The sequence below is a fragment of the Camelus ferus genome, chromosome 25 (assembly GCF_009834535.1).
Source record: "Camelus ferus isolate YT-003-E chromosome 25, BCGSAC_Cfer_1.0, whole genome shotgun sequence".
Lineage (NCBI taxonomy): Eukaryota > Metazoa > Chordata > Mammalia > Artiodactyla > Camelidae > Camelus > Camelus ferus.
In genome coordinates, this window is record NC_045720.1 from 3,143,918 (window position 1) to 3,170,860 (window position 26,943).

Consider the following 26,943-nt stretch of genomic DNA (forward strand, 5'->3'; position numbering starts at 1 on the left):
TGCTGGCTGTCCGGCCGGCCTTCCAGTGAAGCCAGACGTTGAAGACGTAGCCGAGCTGGTACCGCTGGTCTGATTCCCCGTCGTCCTCCCCACCACGTGGCCGGCTTAGCCACTGCTTTGAGTCTGGCGCTTGTCGTTCCAGCGCCTGTTGGGTTGGCTGTTTGTAGTTTGTTCTGCAGGTAGGTTGGGATGGAGGGGTATGCCTGGAAGTGTGTGGGTGAAACACGCCCGCAGACACATGTGTTCCCGCCAGACTCAACCACGGCTTCAAGGTGAGCGCTCAGTCCCACCACTCCCCTCTGATTGCTTTAGTGAGTGGGTTTGGTTTTGAGGTTTTAGAAGACTTTCTTCTTTAATCTTTTCTCTTTACCCTTAGAATTCCGCTGTAAAAAGGAAAGTGACCAGAACTCACTGTATTTTCTGCCCCAGTGGGGGAGGTTGAAGGGATTTTAAGATCCTTCTGTTTTTATAGAGGAACAGACATGGGCAGAAGTTACACAGAACCTGGAGACATTCCTCTTGCTCTGAGGGGCTGGCGGTGGGATGTGAAAGCTGGCGCCCCTGGCGCTCAGGGTCCCAGCGGGAAGAAGCGGGCAGGTGGTGTTTGTCATGGGTGAGGCTCCCAGCAGGTGACAGTGGTGGGAGCTGCCAGCGCCTCTAGGCCTGTAGGGGGACGAGGGGACCACGTGGCACTACCAGAGCCTCTGAGAGCTGCAGCTGTGGATGTGTGGCCAGGCTGGGCTCTGGCTCACGGGAGGACCCAGCCCTGCTGAGCTGGGGAGGTTGGGTACCTGCCTCCCTCCCACCACCCTTGAGTCTCCTGCTGTTCCTCCTTTGGCTGAGCCCAGCCGGGGAGCAGGGTCCGAGGGGTACACCCCAGGCCACAGGGCAGCCAGGTAGATGGGGCCAAGGGTGGGAAGGCACATCCAGCACTCTCTGTGCTGCTTCCCCACAATGGGTCTTCACACCTCTGTGGGGTCCATCCTCTGTCTCCTTCCGACAGGGGAGGTGGAGGCTTATGCACAGGAAGGTGAAGAGTCCTGACGTCGGCCCCCATTTGCTGAGGGACTCGGAGTGTGGGGCCCCCTGCTCCTGAGCTCCACCGTGGGGCCTGAGTTGCTCTTTGAGGACAGTGGTGTGTGTCAGCGCTGCCTGTTTCTGTAATCTTTTCCTGGCCATACACATCTGCGGCACGTGTCATGTAGGGCTGTGGCTAGAAGACTGCCCCATCTCTTTTCTCTGACTGATGGGATGCTTGAGGAATTGTGATGGATGGGAGCAGAGAGGAGGCCCCACACCTGGGCCAGAGGCTGCCAGGGTGGAGGTGTCATTCTGTATTCATGTCCCAGGGCCCAGGACAGGACTGCGGTCACTCATTCACTTGCCCCAGTAGCAGCTGCTTCAGCACTGGGCACCATGCTACCTGGATGCGTAGGTGGGGTGACGTGGTCCCTGCCTTCCAGGGGGTGTAGTCCACGGTAATAGGAAAGAGAGAGAGAGACATTGGGGGAAACTGGTATGTTTTGTGCTACCAGGTGCTGGGCATCTTTTTTTTTTTGACTGATTTATTCTTAATTCTCTGATTTAGGCATTGCATGATCCCTCTTTATAGTGGAGAAGTGAAGGTTTGGAGAGATTGATTTATTTAAGCAAGTAAACTAATAATGTGGCTAAGCTGAAATTCAAGCCCACAGCTCTCCGACTCTAAGCCTCTTGCTTGTGTCTGGAAGACAAGCTATGTTTTAGGAGCAATGTGGATAAGATGTCCCTCCAGGTAGAAGCAGCAGAAATAGGAGAAGCCTGCACAGAAGTGGGCTCTGAACCTGGTGTGAAGCAAGGGCGAGGATGGGACACCCCTTCTTGGGAGCCGCTGTTCGCCTGGCCCATCCTCCTCCACGCGGGCTCATTGTAGGAACCACCTTCCCGGTGAGTGTGACCTGCGGGGCGCTCGGGCGGTGGTTTGGAACAAGGGTGGAAGCTGGACCCCCCTTCTGTGTTGGGGGCTCCTTTTTGGAATGTTACAGGGAGAGAGGAAGGGCATGAGATGTCACGGTCTGTTGTGTTCCTCCAGTGTTCACTTCTTGGCACTTGGAAAGAAGAAAATTGAACCCATTCTGTGCGCGTGTGTATATGTGCACGAGATGCAGTGTTTCTGAGGACACGTCTTCAAATGCAATCGTGCGGAGCTATTTTTAGGCATCCCTTCTCCCAACAGTGCTGTTTAAAGATTCAGCTCAGGCTGCTAATAGGTATATTTATAACCATTCTGTCAACTGCCCCGGCATGAATGCTGCTGCAGATGATGCTATTCTTGGAGGCAGTTGCCATGGTTACCATTAACCCTTTCGCCTTGGAAGAGTCTATCAGTGGTATGCTTTGTTCCCCCAGGGCGCTCAGGAGCATCTGAATGCATGCATGTACTCTGAAATGGAAACAAAAGTGGAGTGCATTTTAGGCTTAAACAGTGAATAACTCCATAAATGACTAGGCAGCACGAGTGATTAATATTAGTAGAGGCTCCTCCCTTGCTCTTAAAAAACAAAACAAAACAAACCAAACCAAAACGATAAAGTTAGCTTTGTAGCCACTGCTGAGCCCTGAAGTGCTACAATCATCTTTTAAGTCTGAATAGAGACACCTGAGGAGAAAGAAGACTCAGCCCCTTGAGATACATCGTTGCTGCTTCACTGCATGAAGAAACCTCTCTAACTTTGCAACTTGGTGGTTTAAAAAGGCAAGCCGCTCTTTATTAATATTCATTCATTACCTAGAATGCCAGGGCAACAAGCTCTGAAACTGGCTTTTCTTGGGATGCAAGTTCATTCCTGATGTATCTCGGAGGACTCATCGGTCACTGGGTTCAAAGTGAATAGAGGTGTAATCCAATAAGCAAACTTACTCCCCCTGCTTGTAACGAACCCCGCTGTGTGTGTTGGAAGTGGGGTTGGTTCTCCTACCCCCCAGGGGCTTGGAGGAAACAGTGAACTACTCTTGAGTGAAGAACACCATCCCTGGAACAGAAGGAGCAGAAACGCTTTCTAGAAACGTAGGGGAGGTGCCACTCGGGCTGGTGCTCCAGGACTGTGATGGGCCTAGGTGGGGAGGAAGTACGGCTGAGAGAGAACCCGTGGCAGCGCACGGCCTGCTGGGCCGTGATTGTAGCGTGAGCACATCTTGGAAAGGGGTTGAACGAAGGGGGTGGGGCTGGAAGGGAACCACAGGGCTTGACAGAGGGAGGCAGAGAGAGCCATGCTGAGGGGTCTCTGTTGACTGAGGAACCACCCAAGGCTTTTGAGGAGAAGGGTTGACTTGGCCTGGCCCCTGTCTTACGGAGACAGAACAGTGTGTCTGGATGCTGGAGGCAGAAAGACACTGGAGTATGAGGTGTTGCTGGGGTGTAAGAGCGTTGTTTGTTGAAGTGGATTGTCTGTCATTCAGTGGTTGACGGGTCTGCAGGAGACGTTTTTATGCTCCTGTTGAACACCCAGCGTCCTGTGGGGAGCCGGGAGTTAAGCAGACAGGCACACTTGCACCGGTAGGAAAATAGAGGTGATTATCCGTATTTAGAGCTCATGACTTCACTGGAAGACATGCATCTCTGGAGGGAACCGTCAGGCTGAGCCAGGTAAAGGTGAAATAAAATGTAGACGCCTGGGATGAGTGTGTGAGGGTCTAGCGAGAGGGTCACTGCTGGGAGCTGGGATGTCTGGTCCAAGTCCCGCTCTTTGGCTTTAGTTTCCTTTTGTAAAATGAAGGTGAGAACAGTTCTGGGTTCAGGTCCATCTGAGAGTATGAGCCTACTTCCGGGAAGTCCTCTGGATTCTGTCCCTCGGTGCCCACCTCCTGCCCTGCCCGGTGCAGAGCTGGTGACTGGTCCCTGCACACGAGCGCCGCCTTGTGGTGCTGCTGCTTCGGGGTGTGGTCTTTATCTTTTGTATTCCCTCCCCCTCCCCTCCCCTCTCTCCCCCTCTCTTCCTCTCCCGCCCCCAACATCAGACTTCAAGTTCTTCAACAGGCAGGAAATGACCTTAGGTACGTGTGTTCCCGTTCCTACAGTGGAACTCCACTTATAACAGATACCAGGAGTGTTGAATGAATGAACAAATGAAAATAAAACTAAGACATAAAGGTTTTTTGGTGGAGTGGGTTTTAAAAAGTCTATTGGGAACTATTTGAGGTATACCAAAAAGGTATAAAGAACAGTATATTGATTGATCGTGTACCTACCATCCACGGACCCCCAGTTGGTGGTTTCTCGCTCCCAAGCGCTTCTCTGTACTTTCACTAAAGAAGCACCACTCGTTTAACAGTAATATTGATTTGCCTATTTTAACCTTTTTATAAATTGAATTGTGTGTGTTGGAGTGAGACCAACTTCCAGAGCAATGTCAGACACACATTTGGAGGGAAGACGTGGCAGGCAGAGAGGTGAGTCTTGGAACTGACAGCTCACTGGAAGGGTTGGGTCAGGGAAGGGGACAGGAGCCAGGAGGGAGGTGGCACATGTCTGTGTGATTTACATAGCGGGGAGCCTCTTACTTATTGCAGACCCTGTGACGTACAAGACACTTAAACGTTTGTTTTCTCTTTTCATTTGCACTTAAATGACCAGGGCAGATGCTGTTCTTATTCTATAAACGAGGAAACCGAAATTTAGGAATATGTTAATGCAGGAATTTTCATCAGCCATACCTGAAAACATCCAGAAAACTGAATTCCTAAGAAACTCAGGAAATTCTGGGCTTTTCTTGGGCACCAGCTTCAAAACATACGCTGTCAGTTCTGCTGATTCTTGTTTATTTTTAAGTCCATCACACGGATCAGACTTTGCAGTACTTTTTTGTTAATCACAAGAAGAGGTGAGCACACTTTCCATTACATCCATCCTTATCACTGAGCATGCCAGTGAGGGCTGCAGATTAGACACCAGCCCTGGATTATAGATCTCTGGAGAATCTTCTAGAAAATGGGAAATGCAGCACTGTCTTCTCAAAGATCTTTTATTTAGAGAAAGTATCCATCGGATAAAAACGCACAACCTGAAAGTTGCGAGTTGTGTGTTATTAGGTGGACTTTCTGAGGAGTTAAGCCCGGGAGTTAAGCTCTGAGGAGCTGCTCTGAAGAGGTGGGGGAGGAGCCAGGATATACAGGGGTTTTTGCAACAAAGACCAGGTAGAGGAAACATTAAAAGTTCACTGTTAATGAAAGAAAGCCAGGTATCTCAAGTGAAGGAATTCAGCGCTTTTCTCTGTACGGGGAGGTGCAAAACTCTGGGCTCACTGAAGTCACTCCTTGGATCTGCACCGTATCTCTCTAGGGCAGGTCTCCTGTGCTTTCCCATCCTGGGTTCCCTCAGGGGGCACCGCTGGGGGCCGCAGAGGCCGGGTGGCCTGCTTGTCTCCATCCTGAGTCCCCTCCACCCACTGTCAGGGGTGACGGTAGCCGTAGCGGCTGAAGACTTGATGGCTTCGGCAGCCTTTGTTTATGATAAGGCCGGCAGTATTTTTCATTCACAAAAGAAAAAGAAAAGGTGTTACATGAGATGGGATTCTGTCCACTCTGTTAAAGGATTGCCTTAATTGTTTGGTGCCATATGCCAAATAAGTAAGTGGCCAGATAGGCAGACAAATGAAACCAGGAGGAAATGTCAGGAACAGTCTGCACTTTTGACTGTATATGCATTGGAAGTGGATTTCTGAATAAAGATGACTCTTCTGAAATGCCACAGAATTGGTAAGGAGGCTACACTATCAACCTGTAGTTGAAACTCTGGACTTTTGTGTGTGTGTGTCAGCCTGGTTACCCATTTCAAGGTGGATTTAGGACAAGCTCGCATGTTCCTTCCTCGTAGGATGGTTTGGGGTTTATCTCACTAATTTATCTGGTTTGAAGTGGTAGATCAGCGGGAGGCGGCTGGCGCAGTGGGTTAGGGCGGAAAGAAGGCTTTGCTAACAGCAGGTCCCACAGCGAACTCCCTCCTGGCTGGCGGGGCTTTTCTAGCATCTAAAACTTTGAAAGGGGAAAAGGTGGAGCCAATTTTTACATTAGTTGAAAGTGCGCTCTAACAGGAGACTGACTGTTCCCTGGAGCGAGCAGGAGCTCATGGGTGGAGGCTCCTGCAAACTCTGGAAGATGTCCCTGGCCACTGTGTTCTCAGGACTGTGGCTTATTGCCCAAGGCCCTTGAGAATGGAGGGGTCCTTAACATTTCATTCATCCTTTCATTCATGCGTAGAAGGCTGTGTGTCTTCACTCGCTGCATTTCATCATCAGTAAACAGAGCTAATGATAGTGTCGATGTCACAGAGTCGTGATGTGGGTTAAATGAGCTGCTCCAGGAAAAGCTCTGGGCACCAGGCCTGCCCCGACCGCAGGGCTCCGTCAGTCCTGGCTGTCGTGTGGCCATCGCTGACTCATGCCTCCCTCGAGCCCGTGCTGGGTCCTGGGCGGTGGGGGCAAAGCCCCACAAAAGGCAGGTTACGGTCTGCTTTCAAGGAACTCGTGGTCTAATGAGTGAAGTCATTGGGTAACCAGGTGATTACAGGTGTCTAGAGTCCAGCGAAAATACCAGACAGGCTTTACTGTGGAAAAACCCTTGGGCTGAAGGGTTACTGGGTGTCGGAGGCCACCTGAGCCTCAGGTGCCCATCTGGAAACGAAGATGGCCCCGACCCAGCGGGTCAGGGAGGCTTCAGCGAGATCCTGCACGTGTGCACTCTGCCCGACCTGACGCTGTCCTGTAATATTTGCTCAGTGAATGACGGCTTGGTGGGTTTTTTCAGTGAAGTTTTTAACTGAGTTAAAACTTCAAGTCAGAGGATTGCACAAGTCGTAATGTAGCTTAATGCACTGGGCTCCCCTTGTGGGGCTGGGTCGGAACCCCTGGATCAGAAGCGGGACTCTCGCAGCGCCCCGGGAGTCGTCCCCGTGGGGCCCTGCTCAGTCACTGCGCCTGCTCCTCCCCAGTCCTCGCTGTCCCAGCGTCTAACCCCGCAGATGCTTTTGCCTGTTTGTGAGCCTGACGTGAATGAGTTGGTGTGGGCGCACTTTCTTCTGTACCTGGCTTTTCCTCGGCATCACGCCGTGAGATTCTTCCACGTTGAGGCGACAGCAGTTTATCCGTTTTCCACTGGGGTGTAGCATTCTGCTGTGCAAATCCACCGCGGCTTACTCTCCTGCGGTTGACGGGCCTCTGGGTTACTTCCTGTTTGGGGCTGGGATGCAAGAACGCTGGCTGGGTGTTCTTGTACGCGTCTTTTTGGTTTCTGCTGGATAGAAACCTCAGAGTGGAAATGCTGGATCATCAGCTGTGTGACTGTTTTTATGAGAAAACTGTTAGGAGCACAGTGTCATTCATACAGGTAAAACTGTACAGAGAGGGGAGAGAACCCACTGTCCCCAGGAGGGGGTTGAGGAGAGCGGCACAGAATCCGAATGGACCGTGCAGTCTTGCTGGGGAGATGTGCCGGAGGTGCTGGGCCGGACCTCCCATGCCTCCTCCCTCGGGCCCCTGAGCCTGTTGCATTTGGGAGTTCCAGGATGCTATGGCTGGGCTGTCCTTGGCTTCCTGTATTTGGCTGCCCTCTCTAGAATGCGTGCGCAGGGACTTCTGTGTCTCGCTCCAGTTCCCAGGTGTCCCGGGTGGCTGCTCCCAGTCTGTGACACCATTGAGCCTCTGGATGGGAGTCAGCACACCGGTCTCCTGTGTGGTCCGGCAGGGCCTGTGCTCTGCATCTTCAGACAGCTCACGTGGCTCCTTGCCCCAGGCTCTGGCCATCACTGCCACCTGGGTCAGGGCTGACTCTGCTGCTGGGTGTCTGAAGCCAGTACTCCCTCCCCTCTTTTTCTTTGAATTGTTTCCTTTTTTGTTGTATAACCACTTGTCTCTTTCTCATTAAGGCAGCACACGCTAGGTCCGTTCCTGTCATTCCATCTTTCTGCTTGTTTAGCCTCTGAGTGGACGAGGCGGGGTGCTCTCACTGTTCAGAGCTGCTGTTCCCGTCGGGGCAGCGTCAGCGGGCGGAGAAGCCGGTCTCTCGCCCTGTGGAATCCGTCGGGCCTGAACTGAAACTTACCGTGACCCCCACCAAGTGCGTGGAGGAGCCAGGAGACACACCTCCGTGTGTGAAACGCAGATAACGGACCGGCAGAGGCACGGTTTTAGAAAGGGCCTCTCCCAAGCTTTCTCAAAATAGCCAAGAGAGACTGTGTCCAACCAGAGAAACAGTGCCTCCTGAGTAGGTTTCTGCTGCCCAAACATTTGCTGCTGTTTTAATTATTGCCTTGATAGCATGACAGTAACATTGCCACGTATGTGCCACTGCTTCAAGGAGACTTGGTCACACTGCATGATATGCTTAAAGCACAAATTTCAAAACAGACATAACGTGGATTTGGAAGTCAGCTTAGTTACGATCTTGGACAAAATACATACTATCACTAAGCTCCATGTCTCTCATATGTAGAGATGCCAATGCCTGCTTGATAGGAGCTGAATGGGCAACTGCAGTGAAGGAGGTTCTTCCCAGGTACTCACCAGCACCAGTCATCTGAGGGTCCTGCTCAGAGTGAGGGATTCAGCTGGTCGGCGTGGGCCGAGGTTGGGGACCCCGTGTTTCTAGCAGGCTCCCAGCAGATCCCGGTTGCTCCCAGTGCTCGGACGGCATGTGGAGCAGCCTGGGCTGGAGCGGGGGGCAGGTCAGTTTGCAGTAGGCATCCAGGGTGTGGTCCCCGAGTCCACACAGACACAACCCAGATCTGAACTTGGACCCTCTGCTTGCACTGGCCCTGCATCCACATTGCTGCACCGCGTACCCGAGCGTAGACCTGCACTGACACCGCTGCGCCCCGGGTGCGAGTATAGACTGGTGCTCTCCCACCTCCCCAGCTGCGTGTGCTTCCCGCAGCTTACACTGCCTTTCTTCTGCACCTCGGGGCCCTACCCACCCTCCCAGAGCAGCTCAGATACCCTTCTTCCTGAAGACTTGGCCTCCCCGCCCCCACACTAGGGTTACTTGCTGGCACCTGCTGGGCATGGTCGGGCCCTAGGCTTTGCGCTCCTGGAGGCCAGGATTAGAGCTGTAGTCCTTCTGGCCCTTGCAGGTGCCTCACAGTTCCTTGCCCACAGACCTGGAGCAGTAAGCGCACAGTGGGGACCCAGACAGAGCTGTGATCCCGGGGTCCACCCTGCGCCCCCCCCCCCCCCCCAGCCAGGCAGTCCTCATTGCCCTGCCCTCGCTTGTGGATTCCTTCTGGTCCTCTGGTTTTGTGCAGCTTTGCTTTGTCTGGTGGGAGCTTGATTGATCCAGACGAGGTCCCTCCACCATTCTCCCAGCCCCGCCTCACTGGCCCCTCACCCACCGACTCCCCTGGTCTTTTTAGGGCACGGTGAACCCACCTGCCTTTCTCTCCACATGCCCAGATCCGTCACAGGCCGGAAGCTGAAGAAAGTCGCCTGCCTATTGCTCCTCGCTGTGGTAACGCATAGTCCTCCGGATGGAAGTGCAGTAATTCGTCACTTCTGTTTTATTATCAGGATGTCTCTTTCTAACACAGCTGATTCCGCCACTATTCCCCTTAAAACCCTTGCTTGGAGAACGGAAGCCAGGCTCCCCCCGCTTCACCAGACCCCCCTCCCACTCCAAGGCGGCAGCTATTTAGAAATCTCTCTCCTTTACAAAATTTTATTGTGCTATGTCTGTGTGTGTTTATAGAGACACATTTTTTGGAAGAAGTGCCAGATTGTTGTCCACATCGATTGCACCATTTTAATTCCCACCAGCAACGTACAGGGGTTCCAGTTTCTCCACATTCTCACCAACGCTTGTAATTTGCTTACTTTTTTCTTGTCCTAGTAGATGCGAAGTAGTAAGTCACTGTGGTGTTGATTCGTATTTCCTTGTTGATGGACAGTGTTGACGCTCGTTCCGTGTGCTTCAGTCCGTTTTGGAGAGATCTGTCTCATTGCTTGGTCCATGTTTTAATTGAGTTGTCTTTTTGTTCTTGAGTTGTAGTTCTTTACATTCGTTCTGAACAGTAGCCCTCATCACAGTGGTTTTCACACACTTCCTCCCGCCGTGCAGGCTGTCTCTTCACTTGCTTGAAAACGCCCTTTGATGATGCCCAAGGGCGTTAATGTTGAGGGAGTCCAGTTTACTCTTTGTTTACTTACGCTGCATTTTCTCCTGCTTGTGCTTTTGGTGTCAGATCTGAGGCGCCACTGCCAAACTCCGGCTCATGGGGTGTCGCTGAATGTGTGCTGGCGAGTGCTTATCCATGAGCCCTGGAGCGTCTGGGTGGACAGGACCACGTGTGCACCTGAGTCTGGGCGATTCAACCTCAAGACTTTGTCCCTCAGGGTTTCTGTGGAGGAACGGATCTTGGGTGTGAGCTCTGGGAGAAGGAGACATCAGCTGGCGTGGAGACAAAGTGGGCGAGGAGAAAGGGCGTGTGAGCCCCATCACAGAGACGGGAAGTCCTGCTCAGTCGCACCCTTGAGAGCTTTGAGGCCCGCAGCAAATTGCTCAACCCACCGAGCTTGACCTTCTCAATACGTACTTGGAGGCTCATACTGATTTCCTTCCCTCCTCAGGGCGTTGTTGCAGAGGCCAGATGAGCTATGTCTGCCTACAAGAAAGCCTTCTGAGTAGCTAAGCACTGGACAGATGGTGATTGTGTGAGAATCCAAAGCAGTTTTTAGCAGATCCTCTCCATACAGCTCGTCTTGTATAGCTCAGTGTAATGTTTCTGCTGGGCAATTTGGCAGCCCTCTATGTATCAGGAACCTTTAAAAAGTCTATATCCTATTACCCAGTGATTCCACTTCTAATATACCCTAAGGAAAAAAATCCAATACGTGAAAGGATTTGCATGCAAAGAGGGTTATTGCAGTGTTATTTATAACAAAGGAAAAATTGGAAACAATCTAAGTGTGACATAATAGAGCATTGATTAATGGAATTATTGAACAGCTTTATAATGGAACAATATGCAACCACTGAGAAAGTTTAAAAAGTACATTATAAAATATTTTTTCAGTGTAATTTCAGTTTATTAAAAATCCACGCATGGGGAAAAGACTGAAAGGCTGCATATGGAATTAATGGCTGTTACTGTAGTGATGGGATAATAGGTTATTTTAACTTTCTGTCCCATTTTATACATTTTTGATGATGAGCGTTCACTATGCTTGACAAATTTTTTGTGTAGTTTTTATGTTGAAAGAATCACAAACTAATAGAAGTTTCTAGTGCAAAGAGCTTTTTTCCCTCCATCAGTTGAGAGTAAGTTGTGAACCTGATGCCATCACCCCCAAATTCTTGACTGTATGCTTCACGCAAACAGACATTCGTTGTATCACCGCAGTACGATCATCAGAACGAGGAACCCGCCCGCCGGCCCGCAGGCCCGTTCCCTCAGCCGGCCGGCCCGGCCGTGGCCCTTGGGCAGCAGGGCCCCGCTCTTGATCACGTGCGTCTTCGGGTCCCCATCCCTCCTGCAGTCTGGGTCAGCTCCTTGGACTGTGTTTGAGTTTCATGACCTTGATGCTTTATGATTATAATTCAGTGATTTTTGTGGAATGTTCCTCAGTTCGGGTTCACTCTTCCCTTGTGATTAGATTCGGGGTGTGTCTCTTTGGCAGGAATGTCCCAGAAAAGATGCCATAATGCCGTGTTCTCACTGCATCTGTCAGTAACTCATGATGTCCCAAGTCTGATGAATTTCACCCTGAACACTTGGTTCAGGTGGGGTCTGCCCGGTCTCTCTGCTGGGGAGCTGCTCTGAAGCACACAGGTATTTTGTAGGAAGGCCCTGTGAATCTGTGTAACTCCTGTCCTCACCTGCCTCTCCATCTGCTCGCTCATTTATTTGCACCGACATGCACTTGTGGTCTCCTTTTGCTTCATGCGTTATGACCCATTACTATTACTGTTCAGTAAGATGCTCACATTGTCTCAGTCAATCAGTGGTAGCTCCTTCAAGATGCCTTTGTCTTTTTGACACGTGTGACTCGATTTTTGAGTGCTTCCTTGCTTTCTGACATAAGATGTTTCAAGCTCATTGTACTTTCTTTGCTCCAGCTCTGTAAAAGATGGGAGGCCAGTTGTTGCAGCTGCTGCTAAAGAAAGAGGTTTAAGGAGAGAATTGGAATGAGATTTAGAGGTGACTGGAGACTAGGAGGGAGAACTGAGCCTTGTGCCTGCTGAAAACCCCCACGCAGATCCCTCTTGTGGGCAGCGCCGCAGATCTGTGGAGAGGCGTCTTCTCGAAGGGAGCTGAGTGTCTCAGGTTTCCTGCTGTCAGAACAGGAGTCGGTCCCCTGTGTGCAGACTTCACAGGACAGTGTTGACTCATCCTCAGAAGGACTTGATGGAGGCAGCGTGGGTGGGAGGAGAGGGCGGTGGATTCGCAGCTGGAGAGACCCATTCCCAGGTCTAGGCTCTGCCATTCATTGGCTGAGTCATGTTGGTCCCTTGGGCGAGTCACGCCATCTCCTCTAGCTTCGGCGTCCTCTCGTGTGGGGTGGACACTGATGCTCCCTGCCTCACTGGGCTGCTTTGAGGAGGTGCAGTGTGTGGACCGGAGTCAGTTTCAATTCATGCTAGTTCCCTTCTTTCACCACTTCCGGAGAAAATGGACCTGCCTCCCCCGACTTTGAAGTGTTCCGTTGTTCTGGATGCCGAGGCTCAGACTGATGAGAGCGTTATTGGACGAGGGCTGAGACCCGCGTTCCCTGGGTTGCTTCCTTAGCATCCCTCGGCCCTGAGGTGACTAGCCTGTGCTCCTGTGCTTGGTCTCGAGCCCAGCAGCCTCAGACCCTTGTTATGTCCTGCACGCCTGCTCGCGTTCTGGGTGGGCTCGGGGACACACCCACCACCATCACTTGGTGGGCGCCAGCCACCTCCTTGTGGTTGGCGTGTTGACGCTGGACCTGTGAGTGGTTTCCATGAAAACTAATTTTTTTTTCTGTTTCAAATTAAATGAAGCCATACTTAAGCTGTCTGGATACCAGGCATAATCTGGGTTGAACTGTACTCTGGTGACCTGAATTAAGCAGTGACTAACGAGCCTGGGAGAGTACCATGGGCATTTCTTGCCTTTGGTGTTGACGGAAACAAACGAAACACTGTGAACTCTAACTTTTTGTGTCATTGGCTAAAAAGCCAGTTTAGATCTTCACTGTGAATCGTGTTAGTAAGTCGGGGAGATGCCGTCTTTGTTGATTTATTTCCCTGCAAAAGATGAAGTTACCTGCACTTTCATAATAAAGGTGGATTTGGGCTTTAGAATTTATGACTTTAGGCTAATCTAGTGAAACTGCCTTATTTTATATCCAGGAACTTCATTTTGGCAAGAAACTGGTGTAGCAACAAACGTAAGTGCTCGTGAACGTAGGCCTTCTCTGCTACTATGGTTTTAGGCTCTTGCTAGTTGACATGTAGGAGCAACACATGGGGACACGGTGGGTCTTTCCCGTGATGGGATTGCCTTTGACGCCAAGAACGCATCTCCTTTAAATGTTCACTGATCAAATGAAATAATTTCTGGAATACATTTTTTAATCATCAGTGAAATCTGAAACGTAAAAAAAGAAAAAAAACCACGTTGTTAAAATGGCTCTGAGGCTGAAAGATTCTTCAGGTTATTTGGCTCACTGGATGTTTATTGAGTGCCTGCTGTATACCTGGAGCTGGTCTGCCTGCTGGGGATGTGGTTATGTGTAAACCGTGGCCACTGCCCTGCAGGCGCCTACTGTCTGGTTGGAGAGAGCTGCGTGACAACGCATCTCATAGGGGACGGCGTGTAACTGCAGAATTCAACTTTTCCTTCCAGTATCTAACTTGCTGAAAATCATTCTCACTCTGCTTCTCCACTTTGTATTCCATCTGGTTGTACGTGTGCGTGCTCGCGATCCTTTTCATTCATTCGTTTGTCGTTTGTTACAAGTCCACAAGTGCGCACGTCTTGGGCCGCTGCCCTTCATGCTACTCAGCCGGCTGTGCTGACTCAGTGCACACCCTCAGGGAGCTTCTGTCTAGACCCTTCTTTGTTCTGAAGAAACAACTCTGACATCTGCTTTGAGAACTTGGGGTTTTTTTTTTTTTTTTTTGGGTGGTACCATATTTCACTCTCACTGCCCATTGGAAGAGGGTGTCTCTCCCCCATGGCTTACAGATAAAGGGCTGCGGGTTCCAGATGTGCATACCAGGGAGGCACCGAAAGAAGGTAGACTTCAGCTCCAGACTTGGCTTTGCCCCGCCTGTGCAGGCATGTGAGTGAGGTTCAGGACTCTTGTCTGTCTGCGACGTGGGTGGAGCCGGGTGGTGCGGGGCCCCCGCCGCCTCCTGTGAGTCCCAGCCCGGGCTCTGCAGGGCTGCTCCACATCCGGGCGGCTGTCAGGTTAGAGATGAGCTTTGGCAAAGTTAGCCAGGGTGAGCCCCTTCTCCTCCCTGCTTTGTTCTGGCTAAACACACTGTCCTAATTAAATGTTACTTTTTCATTTAAAATTCCACACTGCTGCAATTCAAATGAGAAAGCTGCTGTTTTGACAGATGATGTCATTTAATTTTAGGATCATTGTGCTTCTTGCTTTCAAGTGCAGACCAAGTTGGACCCCACCTTGGAGCTTTTATACATTGTAAAACATCACATTTTTACACGTGTTTGATCAGCGTGACTGGATGGGATGCCCATCTTCTCTGAGAGACCCCCTTGAAACAGGTCGTGCTGATTACTTAACTTACTTACTTGGAACCTGGCGGCTTGTGAGTCTGGTTCTGAAATAGACCCGTAAGTTTTCACTTGTCTGGTGGCCACAGTCTCTGTCTCGTGCCTCAAATGCTCCAAATGGAACCCCCTGTTTTCCCTCTTCTGTGAGCCCTGTGGCTCACTCCCGACCCAGCAGCCTCTGTCCTTGTCTGATGGCCTCCCAGTGCTCCTGACCACCTCTCTTACATCTGCCTCACTGAGGTGTCACTTACGTACAGCACAGTGCCGGTTCAGCTGTGTAGAGAACGACTGTGACAGATGTCTGTGCCCATGAAACTGCCACCACAGTCAGGACATAGGGTATTTCTACTGCCCCTCCCCAGGCCCCCCAGACCCCCCTGTGCTCCCATTCGCAGACGGCTGTCGTTCTCTCTGTAACCACATGTTAGGTTGGCCTTCTCCGTGCACATGAACGGTGACCTCCTGCAAATCTGTTGGGAAAGTCAGTTGGGTCTCTGCTCCAGTCCTGCAGGGGGCTCCCGCCTTTCCACGCAGGGTCAGCACACTGGCCTCCTGGGTGGCTCCCCACCTCCAGCCCGCTCTCCCCCCATACACCCCACGGCCTCTAGGATGGTCTTTCTCAGAAGCACCCCAGTCTTGTGGTCCCCTCTCTAGACCTTCTGGGCAGCTGCCTCTTCAGCCTCGGGGAGCGGGGCATCCCACCCTGGGCTCTCGGTGGGCTGACACATGTGTCAGCACCTGCCCCGGCCTCCCGCCACTGTCCCCTACTCTCCGCAGCCCCTTTGAGGAAGTGGCAAAGGGATTATTGTCATCTGTTCTAAAGATGAGAGTCAGTGTCAGGACTTATCCAAGGCCCTGGGGAACAGCAAGGCCTTACACCTTTTATCAGAAGCTGCCTTCAGAGTACTTTTGCTCTAAAAATGGCAAGATTCAAACCCAAGAATTCCTAACATCTTCCCTTCCAGCTCTGCAAAGTATGAAACTGTGTACTCCCTAGAGCCGACTAACGAAGACTTCTCCAAGAGAGGACCCCACTGCGGTGGGCGGTGTCACATCACCACGTGCTTGCCCCTCCTCCCCCACCCCCCGACTTCGGAGGGGTGCGCCCCCTCCACGAGGCACTTGCACTCCCTGGCCCTGGGGACATCAGGCATGGCCTTGGGGTTTGCTGTGGCCCCTGTGACTGCAAGGGACATGTGGGAGAGGGGATAATGTTCCTGCCAAGGTGCCCACGTCCTAATCCCCAGGCCCTGTGGACAGGCTCCTTCCCCACCAGAAGGGGCTCTGCAGGTGTGCTTACGTGAAGGAGCCTGAGACGGGGGCTTCTCCTGGCGTGTCTGGTAGGCCCAGGTCCTACGAGAGGGAGGCTGGAGGTCCAGGAAGACTGGTAGGAGACGTGGCGATGGAAGCAAGAGGTTGGAGTGATGCCAGGAGGGGGCCCTGAGCCGGGAGTGCAGGTGGCCCTAGACACTGGAGAAGGCAAGGAGACAGGCCCCCTGAAGCTCCAGAAGGAACGCAGCCCTGCTGACACCTGGACCTCGGGACTTCTGACCTCCACGACTTCCATCAGTCTGTGGTGTTAAATTTGTGGCCATGTGTCACAGCAGTTGTAGGAATCCACGACAGGGCATATGCTGCTTCTGAGCAGAGTTTGGAAGGGTCATCATGGGGTGAGGTGTCCTGGGCAGGGCTACATCTTCGGCCAAGGTCCAGGTGTAGACCGACCAGAGCCTGGCTGCTGTAAGACGTGGGCCCCGATGGCAGCCCCTGAGGTTTGTGGTCACAGTGTGACCCAACCTCTCCTGGTTGACCTTCTTTCCCAGGGTAGTTACATTCCTCACGTTTAGCCGGCTGTCAGGTGGAGACTGCCTGCGGTTCCTTGCCACAGAGAGGTCTCCCCTGTGTCCCACAGGCAGCCTGGGAGAGGGGGAGAGAGGAGAGGACTCCCGCAAGACAGGAGCCACAGCCTCGTGTGACGTAACCACACACGTCCCGTCACCTCTGCCGTGTTCTCTTGGCTGAAGCGAGTCAGGGAAGTGGGTCACACGGGAGCATGAGCACCAGAAAGGGAGTCGTGGGAGCCCCCTTAAGAGCCTGTAGGCTGTACAGACAGAGGCCATGTCTTACGTGTCGCCTTAGCCCCTCCTGGAAGGAGCACCGTGCTTCCCAGAGGAGGTCGAAGCACATACTGGCGAGAGTTAAGCTATTGGTTTTCCATCAGAGAACTTACAGTTGAGTCTAAAGGAGGCTAGGCACATGCTGTTGTCTTTGGTGATAACTCCACAATGTGCCTGTAGATATAACATGGGGAGAAGGCCGGCTCATCTCTCTGTAGTCCATCCTGCCACCTCTGCGGCCTCCCCAGGGCCTCTGGAATGAAACCCAAGCTCCTTGGGTAGCCAAGTCCTCCGCGATCTTTCCTGTTCTTTCTTCTATAGCCCTGTCTCTCGACACCATCCCTCGTGTGTCTCAAGGTCCCCCAGCACCAGGGCCCTGTGATGCCCTCCTCACTGTCCTGACTCAGGCCTCTCTCTCCACTAGCCACGTGCGGCCTGTTGAATTCCTGCTCCTCCAAGACGCCGTGCAAAGCTTCCTCCTCGGTGGAGGCCTCCCTGACATCGTTAGGAACAGCCCCCTCTCTTGGCTTTTCTGTGTCATGCCATGTAGACCACCCCCACTCCCTTACAGGGTTCCATATGTTGTGTAGTAATTTGATTCTGTTCCTTAATTAAAAAAAAAAAAAGTTCCCCTTTGCATTCTCAGGACCTTGGACAGTGTTAGCACGTGCTCCATAGTTTTGATTGGACTGATGAAAAGGATGAATGAGTGAATGGTGGAGGAGAGGTATCACCATGAAGCTGGGTGGAGCTGAAAATCTTCACAGCAAAATCTGTTTAAAATTCCTGTCTGGGAGAGGCACGCTGTATTGTATTAATTAACTCAGAAGCTTGCAAATCAGGGAAATGCTAACAATCTCTCTTTCCAGTTACTGAAGAGACGGGCTGGCAGAGTGCTGGCTTCATTCATCACTTGAGCTCAGGTCTGGCCGTGCTAATCCTTCTGGTAAAGAAGGAAGAGAAACTACACCGTATTTTGAGTTGGAGGGAGTTTCCTCTGGAGTCCAAATCTGCCTTGATTTCTGTTTTGTGGGCACGTGCCGATATTATCCAGTCCAGGGCTGGGCCGTGCTGCCTCCTCTGGTGGAATCTGCCGTGGCACCTAGACCAGGGCTGCACATCCAAGTACTCACACCTGTGCGTTTCCCTGAGAAACAAATCCACGTTGATCTTCGCCCACTTTCTGAACGTTTACTGAGCACTTGTTACATGAAACTAGGCATCTGGGTGTCTAAGCCTGGAAGTCAAGGAATTTGCCGAGGTGGATGTCGGGAGAAGTGCAGTTAGAGCTGGAGGGCGGGGCATGTACTTCAGTCCTGTGGGAGCCCAGCAAGAGGAAGGGGTGTTCCTTTCTGGTTTAAACAAACTTGGAAGCTTGTGACACGTGGGAGGCCTCATGGCAGGAGGTGGAAGGGTTTGGAGTCAATAGACCTGGCTAAATTCAGTGCTTTATTTCTCTGCTGAGCTTCCCTGGAGAGGTTAACCTCCAGGATGGAAATATTCATGTCTACCGTGATGTGTGCATGTGATGATCAAATGATACAACAGTATATAAAAGTACCTTAAAGGATGACTTTCCTTTAAATTATTTTGTTGAAGCTAGATCCTAGAGGTTGCGTGGGAGCTGTACACAAAGCAGCAAGGATGCGCCAGGGGTGTGTTGGGGCCATGTCTGGGTGTGGCTGGGGGTGTGTCTGGTGGGAGTGTCTGGGTGGGGCTGGGGGTGTGTCTGGTGGGAGTGTCTGGGTGTGGCTGGGGGTGTGTCTGGTGGGAGTGTCTGGGCGGGGCTGGGGCGGGAGGGAGAATGCTCAGCCTGGTGTAGGCTGTGTGGTGGGACCCAGGGTGGAGAGGGTTTGAGAGGAGCCGTTCAGGGGTGATGCTGAAAGGACTCCTGTTCTGCTTTATCATGTATTGCATTTTTGTTTAGCCAATTCATCATTTCTTAGGCTGTGGATAAAATTAGCCTTGGTTTCCTGAACTCATTCCAAATGACAGCCCTCCTGCCATGTGCTTGCTGGCTGCAGGCTGACAGTGCTGGCATCACTGGGCCGGCCTCCTTTCTGCCCCAGGCCCCAACTGTGTGCTCTGGCTCCCTGCCCTCACCTGTATCTTGAAACACAGCCCTGCCCTCCGGGTCTCCCGGAGACCCTTAAACTTCAGATGGCTTTGGTGTGACTACACCTGGAAGGGGCCTGGCCACACTAGGAGTCTTGATTGTAGTTAGCAAAATCGCTTCAAGCTGTCAGAAGCACAAGAGGGCATGCACTGGGGGAGAGGCTTGGGTGTCTCCTGGAATCCGAGGGCACACTGCGGAGCCAGGCTGCAGGTGGGGCCTGGGCTGGACGGCTCTCGGCTCCAGCGTGCCCCTGGCTCCGTCTCACTCTCTCAGTGGTTTCTTGTCCCTCCTTGGTCTTCCTCTGCTCACCAGTTCGTCTGCTTCTCTGAACCCATGGGTCCCAACAGTAGTGATCTCACACCACTTCTGGTGAAACCAGCAGCCCTGGCTAACTGGATCCTCTCAGCCCCAACACTGTCTTTCCTGGAGGAGGTGTTGTCCCGGCCCAGCTTCTGTTAATGTGTCCTCCCTGGTCCTGCCCCCTGGGGCCAGTAGGGCCTGCGCCCGTTAGTGACAGACATGGCTGCTGGTGGCCCTGCCCATGCACAAGAGGACAGATGCCCAGGAAGGAGGTGACTGTGGGCTGGGCAGAGCCTTCAGACACGATCACTGTGGGTACTGGGGGTGATGAAATCCTTTGCCTGCCAAGCGGGGATCCCAGGACCCCTTTGGAGGCCGTGACAGTTGCATTGAAGGGTGGTCATTCATACAATGTTTATTAATCTCCCTCAGTGGCCGGTGCTGGCTGTGTTTGGAGGGTAAAGTGTGTCTGTTTCTTTGGTCACTCTCCAGAAGTCTGGTAGAACTCTGACTTTACCTGTCCTGAAGCTTTGTTTTGGCTGGACTTCGGTGAACATAGTGTCCAGTGCCCACTCCTGGCCACCCCACTGCTCTGTGGGCACTCTGGCGGTCAGAGCCCTGCCCCCGGGAGGGCAGGCGCCTCCGTGCGCTGTACAGGGCTTCTCCTCAAGCACATCTTGGATCCTGATTTGTAAAATGTGATTCATAAAACCATCTCAAGGAATTTCTGTGAGAAAATAGGTTATTATGAACTCTGTAAGCTCTGAAATCATTATGCAGATGTGATTGCAAATTACTAGTGATTTCAGGTAAATAATTTAGTTCAGTCACAGGAGAGATGAATTACCTGTTGGTCTTTGTAGGTCCTACGCTTTGGAGGATCTATGTTTCACTTTCTAGACCATGTGCATTTGCTGTTGTCTCTCATAACACAAATATAGTGCTGAGTTGGAATCTGGTTTCCGAGTTCCTCCTAAGAGTGGAAGTATCAAGCTTACCTTCGCCACTCACTGGGTTCCATATGTTGGAGGCTGTTTCGTTCCCTGTGGGTTCAGATTTTTCACTGCTTGGCCTTCTGTGGAGCTGCCCTCACGTACCGGCCCCGCGCCCAGCGCTGTGTGCACAGCTCATGATAATTTACACGGCTTCCCCTTGCAGGTGAAGAAGCTGAGTCTGAGTGAGGAATGATGACCTGTGTAAGTCACGTTAGTAAGGCTGTCAGACTCCAAAGCACCCCCCTCCCCACAGGACCACACCGCCGCACATTGTAGAACAAGGGCGCGTTAACAGCTGCAGGCAGGACGGTGTCTCCCGCTTCTGTTCCCGTGGACCCTGGCAGCATCTGAGTGACGTGGGAGAGCCTGAGCCCCACCCGCCCAGCCCACCTTGGGCCTCCGGCCCATCTCCAGGGCACCCCACTGGGAGCCCTGGCTCTCCTCACCACTGCCCGTGCCCCCCCACAGGTTATACACTGGCAGACTGGGTCCGCGTCAGCCAGCCCTTCCCCTGAGAGCCACCACGCTTCTCAGCTGCCTCCAAAAGGGTGTGTCTTGGATCGGAGCAGGGCCTGGGGTGACTTACACTCACAGTCACAGCAAGCACTTACTGTCTGTAAAAAACAATAGCGTCATGAATCAGTTTTAGTGCCTGAGCGGGACAAGCGGCTCAGTGTAACGGCTCCCTAAAATCTGTAAGCTGCAGGCACCAGCACCCATAAAGCACAGACAGCGCCAGCCCGTGACTCCTTGTCTCCCCCAGGGTCCGTGTGGCTCTTACCTGCTCTCGAAGGGAGGACCGAGAGTGGCAGGTTGGCTGCCTCCCTGGATTGTCCTGAAATGTTCACAGGGGAGAACATGTCACGTGTAGATTAACCTGCCTCCGTGGGTGACCATCGCTTTTAGGTGTGAATTTCCTGCCTCTGGAAGTTGTCCAGTTTCTTCCAACAGGTGCAGAATAAACCCTCTCCTCTTCGCGTCATGGCCAGGTTTCCAAAATGTAGATAAGGTCCTACCTCCCCCTGCTCGAAATCCTTTCATTATTCTTTCGGGGTGACCCCTACCCCAGCCTGACAGGCAGATGTTCTGCCCCGCCTCTTCCCCCACCCTTTACCACCGTCCAGAATGGCAGGTGGTCCCCTAGCTCACTGTGCCTTGTCCCCCCTTCACTGGGCACCTGTGCTTCTCTCCTTGGAGCCACCTTCCCCCGCCTTGTGTGTCCTGGGGGCTTCTTCAGGTTCTCCCTTCTCCATGGTCTTACCTTCCCCCAAGTACTGTTTGTAATCTCATTTCACCAGCACCCGCCCTGCGCCCGCGGGCTTGTAGATGTGTCCGCTCACGACCTCACCCAGCCCCCCGGTCCTTCAGAGGGTGCTCTCTGCAGGGGAACGGGGGGTGCGGGTGAGGGAACAGCGTGCCCCGGGTGCTGCAGCCTGGAGACGTTGGCCTGGTGCTTAAGCCCAAGTCTGTGTGCTTCCAGAGCTCGTGCTGTCCTCTTTCTTCAGGCTGTTTCTCTCCGATGATTAATCAATTTCAGTCCCTTATCTGTGCACCGCTGCACTTTTTATTGCTACAATTAGCACACCGTGTTGTAATTCGTCACTTGCACACCTGTGCTCTGGGCTAGGCGGAGCTGCCTGCCATCAGGAACCAGCCTTTTCATTCTTCTCTCTCACTCCATGCCTAGAGCGAGTCTGTTGGCTGAATGGAATTGAATGGACCGCTGCACTGTCATTGTGTCTGTGTTGTGTACATATATATGTACAGTCACCTTGCCAGGAAAATAGCTTGTGTTTGGATCAACAGTCTCCTCCCCTCTTCTTGCCCCTTGCCTTACTCTACTTCCCTTCTGTTCCAGAAGCTTTCTCCGTATCCACTCAGTCTTTGTGGGAACTGTTGGGGGATGCGTTTCTCCAGGCCCCTCCTGTGTGCTTTCCTGCCTCTTATTTGCTCCCCTAATCATGGCACTTCACCACTTTCTTTCTCCTTCGTCTTAAGTCTTGAATGTAGAGACCCAGTGCAGAAACGCCGTCATGAGCCGGTCGCAGGGGTGATGGATGGTCCCGTCGTGACTGCATCCTATGCTGGGACTAGGATCTTACCATGAAGTGCCAAGGATTACTACAGTACTGCCATCTTTTTGATCAAGCTGAACTCAGATTTTTGTCAGCGAGAACAGTTGAATCGATGGCACTGTGACGGCAGACTTCTGCTTTAGGCTGCGTGGCCCTCATGTGTCCCCTGTCTTTCACAGTGTCAACTGGGAATATCTTCTTTTCGGAAAGAGGTGTTTTTGTTTTTTAAAAATCTCTTTCTTCCTTACTCACCCAGTGCTGGGGACATTGTGGACACCCAGTGCTGCCCGTCTTGCTGGGTGCGGGGCCTGGGGCAGCATGGGGGTCTCCACACACGCCTGGCCCGGCGCACCTGTCCGGGGCGCTGCCGCTCGCCTCTTTCTTCCTCAGACGGAGCTCCTTCAGGCAGGGACCACCTCCCGTGTGTCGTGTCTCTGTGGTTCCCAGCTCAGTGCCGGCCGCGGTGTGACCTTTCCTGTCCTGTTCTCTGCTCCCTGGTGACACGGGGCTCACTGCCACCCCTGCGGCAGTCTCATAGATAATACTAACGCGGTGCTCAGTCTGTACTGCCGGGAGGAATGACTAGTAAATAATAAATAAGTGAATGAAAAATTATGTGCAAGAAAATGTTTTATTTATGAGATGTCAACAAAAGAGGAGCGTAAGAAACCGAGGCTGTGTCTCAGCTGCAGCACGATGTGGTGGGAAGGAGGGGGCCTTGGAGTCAGACCCTGGCTGTGAGCCGGGGGCTCCAGGTGGGATGTCCGCCTGCACCTGAGAGCTGGAGAGCAGGGGTGACGGTGGTTCCGTGGGAAGATGGGGCAGCTCAGGGCTGCTGAGAGGGCCGAGGACGGTGCCTCTGGGAGGGTGTTGCCACCATCCAGAATTCTCCATTCCCTCTCCGCACGCCTTCAAGGCCGAACGAGCCGGAGCTTCCCGTGCACACGGCTGTTCTCTTGTGACCTCCCTCTTTATAAAACAGGCGACCTTGATAAAGAAGAAGACCACCTACCTGCAGACCTGCCTTCCTGGAGAAAGCTGTGATGTCTCATGATCACCGCCGGGGCCTCCCGCCCTCCGCCTCCCGCAGGAGGCGCCTCATTAAAGTGTCCCGCCCTCACGGGAATTGTGCCCCGTTTCAGAGCCACTTAAAGTCACGCATACTTTAGGGTGCTCTGTCTGTCACGCGGGTCACTGGCAGGACAGGGCACCTCGCCTTTGCTTTCACTAGGGCATTGCAAGTACTGTTGTTAGCCCCCTTCCTTCTGCTTCTGTTTCACCGCAGTCCTGAAGGAAGTTTCCACCTTGTCCTTGTCCATATGTTCGGGGCTCTTGAGCGAATCCTCCTCGTCCTGGGGGACCATGACCGTGGCCATCAGGCGTGTCTGCAGGCCGGTGGCTCTGTGTGCTTTGTTCTTTTCCACTGAGGGCCTGGGAAGGAGGCGGCCTATCCTCTGTCCCCTCCAGGTCCCCAAGGCTGCAGCAGGGCAGGAACAGAGCTGGGGCTGGAGAGAAGAGTCGGGGTGGCCATTTTGAAGGCGGTGATCTCTGGGCTTGCTGACCTCTCTGGGGCTCAGCTTCCCGCTTGTGCAGGGGACAGGGAGGAGGTCCTGCCGGCTGACTTGCTTACAGGGCTAGGCCTGACTGTGCCTGAAAAGGACAGGGGCTCAGGGTCCCCACCGGAGGCAGACAGGCACTCAGGGGTGACTGGGGAGGCTGGAATAAAGGGAGTCTCTGTGCCCATGTGCATGGGTGGTGGGGCAGCCCTGGTGAGCAACAGCTGGGAGCCTTTAACCCTCCAGGAGGGCTTTGGTGCAATGAATTTGCCCGAGGCTTCGCTGCTGGGTCTGCGTGTCCTCTGGAGACCTGCTTCAGCTCACGGGGCCAGGAACAGGCAGGCTGCGCCCAGGTGGATGTGGGACTGTGTCTCTCAGCGGTTTTGATGCCATTGCGGGGAGGTCATTGGTTGGCCGGTGAGGAAGCACATTGTTGGAGAAGGTGACCATGTGCCCCGCCTCCCACAGTGCTTACAAGGGGGCATTGGGTGCTCCCCAGGCCTCTTGGTGGCTTCTCACCAGGCCCACTACCCACTGTGCACCTGGGCTCCAGTCTAGACCGAATCCACCACCTTTTCTTCTACAACTCGTAACCCTGTGATGGGAGTAGAACCTCGTTTGGCCTGTGGTCACACCGCTGGCAGGGGGCAGGTCTGGAATTCAAACCCAGATGTGTTAGCTCCATTGTGCCATGTGGCTTGTTTGTCTTCAGCATTTTTTGAGTCTCAGCTGCCTTTCCCTAGGACCTGATCCTGTCCTTGACTGGATGATCGCTGTCCTCCATCTGAACGAGTGGTAGCCTCGTGTTTAATGCACTCCATCTGGAATGACTAGAGTGACCATGCACCCCAGGTTGTCCCAGGCACGCCCTTTGCCCTGGTGTCCCTGTGTCCCCTGTCAGAGCAGGCCCAGGACCCTCAGACTGACCGCCCTGTGCTTACCAGTGAGGGCCCTCAGCCCTTGTGACTGTGCTGGCCCTTGGCCAGTGAGGGACTTTGTTGACCTCGCCTCCTCTTTACTTGTGAGATGTCCCTTTCGGTACATAATTTTTATAAAATTTGAACACGTACCTCGAGGCATTTTGGAATCGGAATTGGAAAGGAAAAGTAAAGTATTTGGGGCAGCTGTAAATTACCTGTTTTGGTTTTTGGAAACTCCTTTTATATTGTGCTTTTCCCAGTGACTACAAAGGCTTCTTGAAATAAGAAAAAGAAAAAATCCTACCCTCTGGATAGTTGTTTTGAATTTATTCTTGGCTGGAGGACGGTGTGTCAAGGGAACCCATCTGAGAACCCCGAATACAGAACAGATGAAGGTAGAGCTACTGTCGAAAGCGACATCGTGGAAGCTGGGGCTTGGGGATGTGCAACTCCTCAGCTCGCAGCTGTTTGTGGAGGGGCTGCTGCGTGCGGGGCTCTGATCTAGGCGCTGGGGACACAGCAGAGAACAAAGGAGACCAAAAATGCGGCCAGGAGGATGACGGCCGTGCCAGGTGGGGAGAGGCTGGAACCACGGCTGTGGCAGACTTGCTACCTTGATCTCACCCTCCTGCGCGTGCTCTTGGGAAGGTGAGGGGTGGGAGGGGGCTTGAGGAATGTCAGGGAGGGGCCGCGTTCTAGGTGAGGGGGGCAGAAGGTGTGCAGGCCTCCGAGGGCCCTTCCCTCTTATTTTGCAAAAAATGTTGTGACGTCAAACCAACCCGTATGCTACGCACCTTCTCTGCGCCAGGTCCTGTCTCCGTCTCCGTCTCCTGAGACGATGGATCAGAGTAGCTCATTACAATTGAGGGAACACTGGCCATTCACCGTGAGGAGTAACAGAGAACTGTGCCCCCTAGAAACCAAGGGCTCAGGGCCGGGAATGTGCATTTTGGGCCCTGATTCTCGTTTTGCACATACCCAAGCCCCGACCTGATAACTGAAGAGTGGGTTTCTCCCCTCTCTGGGACACGGTCTCCCTGTTTGGACGTGGCGGGTTGGGCTGGACGGACGCCTAGCCCTCCCCTCTGCTGATTCGTCCTCACAGATTTATGAATCAGAGGCCAAGGTCAGGTTTTACCCGGAGGATATCTTACTTGTGCATATAGCACACGTGCATACATGTGCACATACTGGGGATGCACGAGGTCCCGGGTTTAATCCTGGACCTCAAAAATAAATAAATAGAAAATAAATAAACCTAATTACCCCCTCCAGAACGAAACATACATATATGCATATGTATATTTGTTTTCTTCTTGTTTTGAGAACTGAGAGCCTCACACTGCCCTTCCTGGCCTAGGCTGGGCAGGATGAAGACCTCAGGAACCCTGAGCCTTACTCATCGCCCCCACACGGATCCTGCGCCCCTGCCGCTGCAGTGCCCAATTGGGCGGCGCCAACCTCCCAAATCCGTGCAGCTTTAGATGAGAGCAGTTGAGCTCGTCCTTCTGAAGCCCGTTACCGGCCGCTGGGCTGTAAGGGCTTGTTCTTGGGGTGATGTCACGTGCTGGGCGTCCCCCACCCTCCCAGAGCTGGGCCAGGAAAGTGGGCTAAGCTTCTGCTCGACAGGGACCCAGAGCGACTTCATGCACAGAGTCTGTGCTGGGGAACGAGAAAGGCTGGAGCTCTGGGCCAGGAGTGCAGGAGGGGCGCCGTCCCGAGGATGGGGGCTGGGGTAGGAGGTGAGCGCCTCCCTGGGTTCTGCAGGTTCCCGGGTGGCCGAGTTTGTGGGGGTCTGGGAGTGGCCTCCAGGTGGGTGATGACCGGGAAGGATGAGCAGGAGGACACTGAGAAAGCTGATTCGTCCCCGTGATAAGCACCGCAGTAACGATTGAAGACATACTTGTCACGGCGATGTAACGTGCTGTATACGCACCACGTGGTTTAGTTTCCTGGTGTCTTGAGGTCAATGTGTTAATCCCATTTAACAGATTAGGAAAAAAAGGCTTAGAGAATTTAAGTCATTTGCCCAAGTTCTCATAACTGCTCAGTGGCAGAACAGAGAATTTAGAGCTTTCTGACTCTAAACTCCTTACACTTTATGTTCGCTTACAAAAACGTGAGAAGTGTAGAAAC

At 52.8% G+C, this 26,943-nt stretch overlaps 1 protein-coding gene across 2 annotated transcripts in view; it reads left to right on the forward strand.

Moving 5' to 3' along the window:
- TRAPPC9 (trafficking protein particle complex 9) overlaps positions 1–26,943 on the forward strand; it is a 401,874-nt gene that overhangs the window by 179,814 nt on the left and 195,117 nt on the right. The window lies entirely within an intron of this gene.